This window comes from Aquila chrysaetos, chromosome 1 (genome assembly GCF_900496995.4).
Source record: "Aquila chrysaetos chrysaetos chromosome 1, bAquChr1.4, whole genome shotgun sequence".
In the NCBI taxonomy this organism is placed as follows: domain Eukaryota; kingdom Metazoa; phylum Chordata; class Aves; order Accipitriformes; family Accipitridae; genus Aquila; species Aquila chrysaetos.
The window spans coordinates 13,671,447-13,684,491 of record NC_044004.1 but is presented as its reverse complement, the minus strand read 5'-3'; the positions used below and the strand labels follow the sequence as shown (position 1 = coordinate 13,684,491).

Below are 13,045 nucleotides of genomic sequence, written 5' to 3'. Positions count from 1 at the left end.
TAAGGAACATCAGCTCAGCACGGTCAACTGAGCCACTCCACCGAGATGGCCAAGGGACACGGCCCACAGCTTGCACCTCCTGTACTGTGTTACAGACCAACAGCAGAAAATCTAGTTTCTAGTGGGCGTGAAGAATGGATTGGTGTCTAATTTGTGATTCCTGCAGGTCGAAGGCTGCTGATTAGTCGGGGGCACTCCGTACTGAGGCCCCCCACGCCGTACTTCACTCACTCTATGAATGAGGACAGGAGTGCAGCCTCCAAAGTTCGGTTTACCTGAAATATCACACAAACAGCAGAGCGAGCTACTGCCTCCTGGTATTTTCTGAAGTGCCAGAAAGCAAACATTTTCTTCCCATGAAGAACTCTTCAAATACCATGTCTGCTGGGGCACTGTTCACAACAATCATCTGTTTCCATTTTTCTCTATTCAAATGGTTACACTCTGTTCTCAAAAAATACATTTTACAGAAAGCAAATTTTACCACTACATATTCCTGAGAACCAGTATTTAAACTCCCTCATTGAAGAAGTCATACTGGAAATGCTACCACCCTACCACCTACCCAGAGACAAGGAAAGTCTGTAACTTTGGTACTGTGCTGGTTTTGACTGGGATAGAGTTAATTTTCTTCATGTTAGCTAGTATGGGGCTATGTTTTGGATTTGTGCTGAAAACAGCGTTGATGACACAGGGATGTTTTCCTTATTCCTGAGCAGTGCTTACACACCATCAAGGCCACTTCTGCTTCTCACACCTCCCCGCCATGGAGTAGGCTGGGGGTGCACAAGAAGTTGGGAGGGGACACAGCTGGGACGGCTGACCCCAACTGACCAAAGGGATATTCCAGACCATAGGACATCATGCTCAGCAGATAAACTAGGTAGGGGGGAGGTTGGCTGGGGGGGGGCCGCTGCTCAGGGACTGGCGGGGCATCGGTCAGTTGGTGGGGAGCAATTGTTTTCATTTGCATCACTTGCCTTTCTTGGGTTTTATTTCTCTTTGTTATTTTCCTTTTCCTTACAATATTTTTTTTCCAATTATTAAACCCACAAGTTTTCTTACTTTTACCCTTCCAATTTTCTCCCCACATCCCGCTGCAGGGGAGTGAGCGAGCGGCTGTGTGGTGCTTCATTGCTGGCTGGGGTTAAACCACGAAAAGGACATAACGCTTTTGGAAAGACTTTTGCCAAGTGACTGTGAACACTGGAAAACTGTAAAGCAGTCAGAACCTTCTTTACCCATTCATATATAAAAAAAGCCATTTATTGTAAATTATTTCCTTGGCTCACTAAACAATAACTCAGAATCTCCATTTTGTCCATGTTCTATACTCCTCACTCCAGACTCAATTCTTCGTTTAATTACAGGGTGACTCACGCATATAAACCATGCATGTCCCAAGTTCCCAGTTTAGAAAACAATTAAACAAGTTGCTATGTTTCCTCATCTATAAAACCAGGACAACGATACAGACCTTCTAAAAATTTATTGATTAAAAAGCACTGAGTCAGAGTTAAGGGTGTTACAACAACCTTTTTTCAATGTAACTTCTCAGTTATATGTAGCATATTTACTTTCCAGCTTGTATTTGAACATTTTGTGGGTTCAAAGAATCTATAGCCCTCTATCATTCTAGAAAAGCAAAAGGGAGAAACAGACATTTTAAGGGGAGAAAGAAGGGGGAAAAAGACATATTAAATTCAGTCTGTGACAAAGAGTATGTACATAGAAGAGTTGAGGCTTTTCTCCATGTGCTGCAGCAGCGAGATGACCTGGGCGGGGGGAACCAGGGCACAGAACTACAATGAAATACGTCCCTGGGACTTGCCTCAGATGTTGGTACCCTCTCATTAAAGGACGGAGACGAATGCAAGTCTTCAGTCTGCAATTTGCCAGAGCAGGCTCCTTGTTTTCTCCCCAGCCTCTCTACTGTCACTTGCACTTGCAGGACTTGTGAATCAGCAGCCTGAATGGTAATAAGTTATTTTGCCATGTGCTGGCAGTTGCATCTCCTCACCATGACGATTTATTATACTGCCTGCTGACCTGCAGAGACCACCATCTTGTGAGCTCTTTTTAAGCTCATTCAGTTGCCTTCCTAAACATTAATACAGTCCAATTACAAGAGGCACGAGCTTATTGATAAGGGCAGGGAACGTTACCAGAGCACTGCATCTGTCACTGCTAATGAGTCAAAAAATCTGCACGCTCATCAAGATGTTCTGCATTTTATTTCTTTTAAAACAGGAGAAGATGCATAATAAATAGAAACAAACGTAACCGGCTGGGAAAATAAGACAGACTAAAACAAAGCAGAACTACAACCCCAGAAAAATAACTGTAGACATAAGGATTTCATAGGGTTTTATATATAAATATACATATATAAGTGGCAAAACTAGGTATTAGTATAATCTGAAACTAAAAAGGGATACAAATGCAGTTTCAAGAAAGCACTCAATTATGTGAGTCATCCATTAAATTAAGCCTCACTTACAGTTTATAAAGGATTACTGAATGTTTAGCTACAAAGTCTCGCCTTCATCAGAATTTTGGAGGGTTTAAGAAATTCCGGTGAAGAAAGAAAACTGCACTTTATGGCAACTGCCAACATTTTAATTCTTGACACCTTCCTGCTCAGAAGAAAATACAAACTGTTCAAAATTGTTGCAAAAGGGAGCAGGTGCTGCACCTGAGCTGGCCTGCGGCTAAGGTTGCCCCCAGCCAGGAATAGGAAGCCATGGGAGATGAGGCTGACAAAGAAAACACAAATCTTGATGCCCCCCACTGCTCCCCAGGTAGTCTGCCAAGCCAGCGGGGAGGGTGCTGTGGAGCCTTGCTCAGCTTTCATCAGGACCTGATAGATGCGGAAACATCTCTGACACACATTTCCATTCCAGCAAATCGGCAAATTCAGAAGAAAAAGGGTCTTGCTGGAACTTTTCCCAACCAGGTCGAGCTGTCAGCATGTCTGCAGGACACGCTACAGATTGCTGCAAGGCAGGAGCACGAGCAAAGCAGGGTACCTTCACACGGATGGTGCTGATGGACACAAGGACCCCAGGGGGGGGGTTCAGTGCTGTGTGGACACCCCAGCAGCACGCTGTGCCCAAGCAAACAGGCACGGCCTCCTACATACACCCTGCTCCGACCAGGGGTGCCTTGTCCTCAGCCAAAGCAGCGGCACCAAACGCCTGTGGGCACCTAACCGTATAGATGCATTTCCATGAACACGCTGGAAAAATTACACAAACATAACTGACCAGCAGGGAGGCGTGGGTTAATGCTGACAAGCGATCTGCTATATTCTCCATGAAATAAACTTTCCTACAAACCCTTGGTCAGCCTGTGAGTATTCATCCCCCGCCACAGCCTAAGCACAGGCTTCAGGGACAGGCACAGCCCCGGCCTCAAGGCAAAGGGACGCTGCCACCCTGCAACCCTGCCACGGCCACCCACGCCTGGGCGCTCCTGCACTGGTTTAGGTCACTGGCACTTGCTGCAATGAAACCCTGGCCAGAAATCAGGGCACACACAGGGTCTGTGAAGTAGGTTAGCCTCTTCGGGCACGTAGCCCAGCTGGGCATGGTCAGGGGCCATTTCTTATTTACCAGGGGCCTGATGTCGGGCAGGCTGCTCGCGGTTTTCTTACCAAGTGACAAATGTCCAGAAAAACTAGGGACCAAAGTCCTCTTCTACCTGGACAATGTTCCAGGCCAGAGGACAGCCACACTCTATAGCACCCTGGGGAAAGCAGGGGGGGTGGAGGGACAAGGGACCTGAAGCTCATGAATTAATCACGCAGCAGCGCTAGCCTGTATTTCCCCTTGCCAGCTGCAAACCCCTCCAGGCAGGGCACTTTGTTTGCCTAGCTCTCAGATGTACCCTCAGCCACTGGGTGACCTTCGGGTGCTGGCACAATGCAAACAACAACTCGCTCATTACTCAGCTCAGGAGGTGACAATAATGTCAGCCTTTAGAGGGTGGCTGCCACCTTTCTGTTCAGCTAACAGATGTCTCAGTCACTGGTGCCCTGCCTGCTGAGCCCTAAGGGCTCCATACCAAGTTTTCAGTGCACTGCCTGGCACAAGAAGATGCCAGCTCAGCTCTTCCCGGTGCAAACGAAGGGAAGCTGCCCGGACCCTCTCCTCCTTCCAGCTTGCCAAGGACAGACAGCGGGAACACGGCAAAACAGAGAGGGGGTATTTCATTGAACATATAAACTAAGCGATTCATTAGGTGCCAAGACTGAAGGGGAAAAAAACCCTGCTTTCATTGACATGCGAGGTGCGGAAAGCACCACTGTAAATCCACCACTGTAAATCCATGCCATTGCTCAGCATTCCCTGCCGGGTGTGGGAGCCGAGGTGTTTCTCCTCCACCCGTCGCTGCTGCAACGATGCGACCGCATCGATGCAACGCTCTTGGCTTCCGGGTTTTGTGCCTGGCTATGACACAGCATCAGCACAGCAAGGATGCTTATCTTCTGTCTCCCTGCAGCTCCATTTTACAAGCGCTCGCTGCTGAGGATGATACACGTTATTCACAGCTCTTCGCCTTCAAACCCTGCGCACCGCTTTCCTGGTGATTTTTTGCTAATTGCGGTCCAGCTTCTCCTGCTTAATCCGGCAGCAAAGCCACGGAGCTTAGTCTGCGACATGACAGCAATTTTCGTGGCAGCAGAAGGAGATGCCACAAACTCAGCATCGTTTGCTGCAGGAGGAGGGGCCGGCTGCTCAGACATGAGGCGTTGGCTTTCGCTCCCTTACAACTATTGTTTGCATTACGGTAAGAGCAACACACAACATCTGTAAGCTGGTGACTGGCAGAATTTGTACAAATTGCCTGTTTTGCTGAGGTTTTTAAATCAGCTTGGCCTAGCTCTTGTGAAGCGTGTCCATATTTTCCTACACTCCCAATGGTACAAGGCCAGCAGAGACAAGCAGCATCTGCATCAACCTGCCAGATGATGAGCCTGAGCCCTGCTGCGGTCCCGAAATCTGCAGTGGGCTCTGCAGAACTACAAGTTAAGTCAAATCCCTTTGGTCAGTAAATCACTCAACTCTGGGTTATTTGCAAATATTGTCCAAATGTTAGGCTCAAATGTTAGAGCAGGAACAATTGCAAAGAAATTTAAAATTAGCCTTTTTTCATTCGCCTACTCCACTTGGAGCTAGAGGTATTTAAAAATATTACACACAACAAAATGCAAATACATTTTTTACACATGCCGTTCTCAGTCTGCTTCTGGAACTACTGAAAAACATAGTAACAGAAACTGCCATCTTCTGACATAAGATTTACTAAATAAATATTATCTCAAATTGGTGCAGCATGTCAAAATACAATGCGGCACAAGTTATAGCTAACCACCCATTTCTCTTCACTATCAATACCCATGGTACTGCACCTGCAGGCACCTTTCAGACAAAACCACATCTCTGTCATACAAGATGGAGTATAAAAAAAGGAAAAGAATGAATCTGCCATTATGTATTCTAACCATACAAAAAGATTCGAAGAGATTTCAAGAGCAGTGTTTTCATCAAATAGCAGCATCTGTCCAGACAGCAATTCTGATATATGCTATTACATTCTTGCTTTTCTTCCACAAATACAATGTCTACCTGTTACATCTTCATCTCTAAATCAAAAAAACATGTCTTTTTAACTATTCAGTTTGCTTTACAATTTAACTACAATGAACTTCATATAACATACCCAGTATATGGGTCTAAGCGCTGCTACATTCTTGCATTTGGACTTTTACGATTGCTGCATTGCAGCCATTGCCAGCTGAAAAAGTCTTTGCAACACTCTTAGCCCCAGACTTTCCAGGCCTAAAGGAGGAGGAAACACTCAGCAGTGATTTCATGCTTTGCATAATTCTAACGACTTACTAGAATATACCATTGTCCTTAGATCTCCAGAGCAACAATGGCTGTATTCTCTAAAATCCAGATTAGTCAATGGCCCTGAAGATGACTAAAGAACCAATTGAAAACAGTTTAAATTTCAAATCCACCTGTATTTCCAGTTCTCTGCCTATAAATGCATGTGGTTTAAAAGGCATCAGATTAAAGGCAATAGACATAAGAAGGCATTAGGCTACGTTATCACGCTTGCAGCCAAGACATTAATCTTTACTTTTTTAGCATTTGAGAGGCAAAATCCTTTGTTGCTAAGGCTTTAAAAAGGCCACTGAGAGTTAGAAAAGACACAACATCCCCAATTTAGAGGGCAGGTTCAAAAGTCACAGGCTGAAGTTTGTGTTTTTCTTGATTATCCAAATCTCCACAAGGAGACTATTTGCAAGGGAGTGGTTTCTCAAAGGCAAAAGTCCCACTGGCAGACAATGGAGGGAGACACTTGGAGCTCCTCTGTGCTTCTGTGCTTTCTTTCTTGCAGAGTTATTTCCCATAATATACAAGAGATTTAATGCTTTTTTTTTGTGGATATACTTGGTTGTCTACTGTCAGAGCTGGTCAGATTCAGACCCAGTTGTGATACAATACCGTTAAATTACCTTGCTTTTAGCAAAGTACTTACAAATAAGGAACATTTTTAAACTTAATGGCAAAGGAAGAAAGATATCCTTCCCAAGAGGAATGCTTGCTTAAAATCCTTTCATAAGGATCAAAGAGCTGTAAATGGGATTTCATGAAGTACTGTCTGCTTATAGAAGATCTGCTTTTAATCAGCACTATCCTTCCTTTTGAATTTCACGTCTAGGTTACTCTCCATAGGAAGTAATTTTTAGCTAGGGTGATCCCTGAATCAAGTCAGGGAATTGCCTGTAAAACATTGTATCCTTGAGGCATCATTTCCAATAGGCCACTAATGGAGAATCCTGCTTTTAAGGTCCTTTTCTTAACAAATGCACTCCAGTGCATGGCAATTCATTTAGGAAGGATTACGTTGATTGTAGTAACGCTGTATCTTGGTCTGTAGCCAATATATTCATTCATCTTTATTCATTTAAAAGATCTGATGTTCTTTTGTTTCCCCTTTGGAGACCTGACTTTCTATTCAGCTAGCAATTTCAGTCCTTAATCACACAGTCTAAAAGGGGTACTCCTACAGCTACTAACTCCATGGGGACTTCTTCACTGTAAATGTCATCTTTGCTTTGCTGTTAGAAGGGAAGCACAACAAACATCTTATTGATGACAATATTCATTGGCATCAGCAGGGGTTTCACCTAAGCATGCGCTGGAGAGCTGAACCCGTTGCCTTGTGTGTTGTTACAGCCATCTCTTGGGTTACACACAGGTTATGTCAATTAGAGCTGACCTTGAAATCTCAGCAAGCCATTCACAGGAAAGGTTAAACTCGGGAAAAAGTAACAGCAATTTACACACGGCTGGCTGCTGTGTGCCACTGAACTGAAGATAAGTTTTATCGAAGTTCCAGTCAGAAACCTGCATCAGGTTACTGGGACACATCAGCCTTGGCACCACTCACAGTCAAAATCCAGCTAAGACTGTGAGGAATCCCTTCTCTAGACCCAGGAGGTGGACGCAAGGGAAGCAGAACAGTAGAAAATGCCCTTTAATATGATGTTAGCAATAGTAAATCATGATTGACTAAATGCAGTGGATATAGATGTGCATTGTTTGCACTTAGACACTTTTTGCTGCCGTGTTGCCTAATGTACCTACTTCCCCTGCAAGTCATTGCAATTTGCAACACCTGCTGCTCCACTCCCATGGTACAGGCACCGGTCCATGAACAACCCTTCCACAGTCTCTTAGCTGTGAGCACTGCATACTCCTTTAGCCAGCCACGTGCAAGGTGGGCAAGGGTGATCAGCTTTAGAGAGCTTTTACATAGAGTGTAGATTTTACTGAAATCAGTGGGGACATTTATTATTCACCTAAGCAAGAGCTGAGGCCTTAAACCTCATCAGGACATACACTACAGATCAAAACTTTGTCTTGTGACAAGTGCATCAAGCAAAAGTAATCCCAAAGTATCTCTGTCCCAAGGGACAATGCCATCATCTTTACATGTAGCAAGATTAGAAACCTGCAAACTGCTCATCTCTGTTCCATCTTTCTCATACCTACAAAAGCAGCAAGAAATTCATTCCAACTAACTCTCACAGTGCTCCAGAGCTTCACAAGCCAGTGGGCTCTCCTGGATCCCGCAAAGGAAAATGAAGCTTCCCCCTTTTACCGCCATGTATAAATTTGCTTATGAAAGAAATGGCAGCAAAGCAGAAAACAGACCCTGACCTCTTGTCAGGAAAGTGGTTCATTGGCAGTGGCCGCTCTTGGCACTTGTAAGAAGGAGATTCAGACTTGCTGAACAACCACGTCACCGCATCAGTTGTCTTCCCAGACAGCCACTTTCTCCTTCCCAAACCTGCCTGGCTTCCAGCAAAACGCAGCTCAGCTCCCCGTGGTGGCGGCAGCTATGATGCTCAAAACCCTGATGCCAGCATCGACTGACAAACTTGCTGTGGCAGTTAAAGGAATCACCGCCCCAAACCCTTCCTTCTGTCCCTCTGCCAAAGGTTTCAATCTCCACAGCAACGTCCCCAGAAGGACCTACTCTGAATGTAATTTAAGACATCAGATGGAAGTAGCTTAAACACTATGGCCACTTTTTCTCCTGTAGAAAAAGGAAAGAAAAAGACTTAACACAGAATCATAGAAATGGAAGTCCAACAACTTCTACTGAAGCAGCTGAAGCATCTCCAGAGCTGTCAAGAACAAGTCCAGTGCAATACAGAATGTGAATTCACAAAATGTTCATCAGCAGACAGGTGAACTGAGAGGGGCCAAGTCTATGAAACAGCCACAGATGGAAAAATGTAACTTTGAGTATTAAGCAAATATTCAAGAGTAAGAGGGGATTCAGAAGTCCCAGGCCTTGGTGTTTTAAAGCATGACAAAAAGTGCTGTCTAAATCAGTCCAAATCTCGTGCCAAAAGCAGAATAATAACGTGAGACATTGTTACCATGCCCAGCACTCTGTAGGCTTTTCAAACACTTTTGGCACATCACGCACCAACCTTTGTGTAGCTTCATATTGTTAAGCAAAGGTGGGTGGAAAAAAAGCATGGCCAGGGGAGATATGGAATAGATCCAACCTAGATGAGGACTTTGGTTCCCCATTCCAGATACTCACCACGCCTTGCTTCTGTAGGACATGTCCCGCCTGGTGTCCAAAGTGAATTAGCTGGTGGCTGGCAGCTCTCGCACTGCTGTTGTCTCACACCAGAACACCTCACATTACCCCAGCACTTTGCTCAAGCCAAACAGAAAGTTCCTGTCTTGACCCTCAATAGTTAGCTTGAGACCAAAGGCTCACCCAGCAACAGTCCAGATGAATGCATTTTTTCTCTCTCAAAAGTATTCTGCCGTGTTCAACTGAAGCCTACTTATTTCTCAGCTCTCTCCACGTCAATCAACTCAAAAGGCTACAACTAAAATTATTCTCTGTGCCCACTCTTCCGAATTTCTCCAGCCTTCTTCATTTTTCCGCATCTGCTTCTTCTTCTCATCTTGTGCCAGTTCTTCTCTTTACTTGCTAAGCTCAATGATGAGATCCTCCCTCTGTAACACCACGTTTTTGAGCTCTCTGTCTCCCCATGCCTTATATTCTGCCAGCTCAGGACCAGCAGCTCCTTCCCCATTCATATGCCAACCCTTGAACTATTCCCAGGAGTATTATACTCTTTTCTAAGAGATTTGTGCACCATTCGCCTCTCCCATGTCCCTCCTTGCATTTGCTTTGGTGACTAGGTATTCTCCCTTTGCTCAGTACGGTTGTCTTCACACCTCCTCTTCATTGAGCTCACGCCGATTATGTTTTAATGGTTGCAATCACTACTGCAACAAACAAGTCCTCTAACAAACATTTTACATGCCACATGCTTTTTTTTTTTAAATTGTGCTCTGTATATACTGTAATTTTGAGTTCATCTGGGCTGAGGCCTTGCTTGAAAAGTGCCGAGCACTACCAAAACACACAAGTCAAAATAATTTGTAACAGATCTTTCAGTGCCATCATACCCATTGATTCCCTGTAATATGCTGTACAAGAGGAGTATAATAGTGATGTTAAAAGCAATGGGCGAGGGGATGTATCCTGGAAAATCTGGTCTGCATGAGAGCATGCCTGCACAACTGAAGCACAAAAGATTGCCACCTCATGCAGAAAAACACCTCAGCAATGGATGTGGTAGCTGACTGTACTACACAGCCTGAGAAATATGCTCCTGCAGATGCATTCTTGGCCACCCTTACATTATGCACACCCTGCTCCATCCCCAGCTAATACTCCTGAACCAGGGGAGTGAGACCCCCCAAGGACCTCAACACAGTGCAGAGGACGTGACCAAGGTGCTTACACTTACTGGTTTAGTGTATCTCTATTTTACGTCACCCAGAGACTGGTCTGGTGCTTCGAATACAGAGGTCCTTCCCACAGTAGTTACAGCGAAAGGGGCCCAGTTTCTCCAGTCTGACACAACTAAATGGCACCTTACACTGGAGCAGTGCTGGTGGTGCTCAGCTAACAACAGCAAGCCTGAATGCTGCGTGGGATGCATCAAGGGCAGCAGGAGAGTCACAAAGAGGATAAATTGCAAGAAGCATGAATTTTCGGGGGCTGAAATGAAAAAAACAAAAGGCAGGTGAAATGAAATGAAAAAAAGCAGGTGCAGACTTGGTAAATGAGAGCAGAGAGATGCTCAGTGCTAAAGGGGGCCTGTCTGCAACACAGTGTCTCTGCTGTCCTAGATACTTCCAGGAGAAGGGGGAGAAGGGAAGGCAGGAATAAAGCTGCTTCGGGGGAAAGGGGTGAACGGGGTATCAGTCAGGCACTGCTAATAGTCTGCAGGAGTCAGGAGGCGAGGCACAGCCAGACAAAGCACGAGGAGGCAGTAATGCCCACATGCACCAAGGGGAATAACCCAGAAAGGACACCACAGGGTTGTCTTCCCAAGAGGGATACCTGCTCCCACGCTGATCAGAGCTGAAACCAGCCTCTGCCTCTTCCTTCACTAAATTCCTGATGTGCAGACCTGACCCACAGCAAGGTCCCGGAGGGATGTTTTGGCCAGGCACTGACGGCAGGTAGTGCCTGTGGCTGGACGCTGTGGCAGGATTGTTCCTGTTCTTGTGCTCTCAGGACGGCTCCTGGCCCCATGCAAGGAACACAGGCTTGGTACAGGAAAATCCACAGCAAAGTATCAGCACACAGGACACTGTCAAAAATTAGTTTCTCACTATTCCAATGAATCCAGGAGCTGGTGTAGCTCCAAAAAGCAGGAGTGTGTGTGGGGGGAAATGTTAAGCACAGTAACAAATGACATTTTTATATGATTTCATCATTGCTGATGTTGTTGCATAATTTTACAGAGCTATCGCATTTCCTCAGAGCCCAGAAGGCTTGAAGTTCCAATGTATTTCCTTAGCGCCAGGATGAAATATCTAATTTACCATACTGGAATGGGGCTTTCAGAAGATACACACAGACAAATCCGGTGGGCTCTTGTGGGATGGGCAGCACGTACAAGGTACAACACAGAGTGTCTGATTTGCTTTTGCTGGAGGAGAAGAAAGGCCAGAAGTGTAAAACATTAAAACAGAAAAAGGCAGTCCAAGTCTGATGCCTGCCAACTTGACTGATGTTAATTTATGCCTTTGATTTGGTCACAAAACTCACTAGTGTTAATGAATATTCATTTATAGCAGCTTCAACACATCCCATTTCAAAGAGAACAGGCTGAGGTTTGGGCTTTCTTTTTCCCAGCAATCCTCTCACCAGCACAGAGAAGGAAATTTGTGAGAAGTGAAGAAATTAAAACTAACTGTTGATTCCAAGGCAAGCACTTGCAGTTCTTCCAGTTTCTTCTTTTAATCCAAATTGGAGAGCAAGCAACCAGCTATGGGTAGGAACCTGTTACACTCCAGCTGCAAATGAAGGTCAAGCCACACACAAAGCACCCGCCATTCACCCAGAGGGCAGCCAGGGCCTCCCCCAGTCCAGAGGTGCCCTGACTGACCACAAGCGACACGATGCACTGAGGACCGAGGCGAGAGGAGCCAGCACCCAAAGAGCCGCTGCAACACCCAGGCTCAGCCTTGGCCACCAGGCACTGCTGCCTGTTGATAGTGGAAACCTGTATAAATGCAGCACTTTGGTATCATAAAACTCTGCTTTTAGAAGGAGGCTGTTCCCCTCCCGACCAAATATTTTGGCTAAAGGATTTATTTTTTTTCTTTTTAATATTGAGAAAACCTCGAGGTGCTTGCAAGCCTTGTAACACTGGCTCAGATAATGCCTTTAACCATCAGGTTTGCTCAGGAAGGTGCCACACCCACCAGTCAGCCCTCTCTTCAGCCACTGAAACTTGCCCTGCGCCCCGACGGTGCCAGCTTTCCTGGGAAAGCTCCACGAACCCAAGCCTCTTTGAGCTCCCCCCGCTCATCTCTGCCCCGGGTGCCACAGCAGCAGTGACCCCATCACCCACTGACCCAGCCCCCCAAGAGGAAAGCAGGCACTCGCCTGGAGACCGACATCGGTGCTGGGGAAAATCTCTGCATGAGCAAACTCTGGGGGAGAGGCTCCCTGAAACCCCCTCCCCACCAGCTCTGCCTATTCTTTATCCCCAGCCCCCGTCGATCCGGTGTATCTATGGGAAACGATATGCTGAATCAAAGGACCCAGATCCTTTCTTTCTGGGACGGAAAGCATGCTCTATTGTAGTCCTGCTCGGGGATAAAAGCATCTAGCGGGAGACAGGCACAGATAGGAAGAGGATGGTTACGATTAACTCTTTGACTTCTGATCCGCACCATGTCTGATGTATTAATAGCACGCAGAGGTGTCGGTGCCGGCATCATGGCACTCTTTGATTTTCCACGCTTCCCCCCACCCCACCCCACCCCGTTTCCCCACCTCCCACCTCTCCGCACCCCCAGCCCACCCTGGCCCACCGCCCCCTGCCCCCGCCGGAGGGCCGCGCTGCCCCTGCCCGCTGCCGGGGGGCGGCGGCGGCGGCGGGGGCACGTTGTGCTGCGGCTCG

At 46.2% G+C, this 13,045-nt stretch overlaps 1 protein-coding gene across 2 annotated transcripts in view; it reads right to left on the bottom strand.

The window, feature by feature from the left end:
- Positions 1 to 13,045, bottom strand: part of CRMP1 (collapsin response mediator protein 1) — a 52,025-nt gene that overhangs the window by 34,643 nt on the left and 4,337 nt on the right. The window lies entirely within an intron of this gene.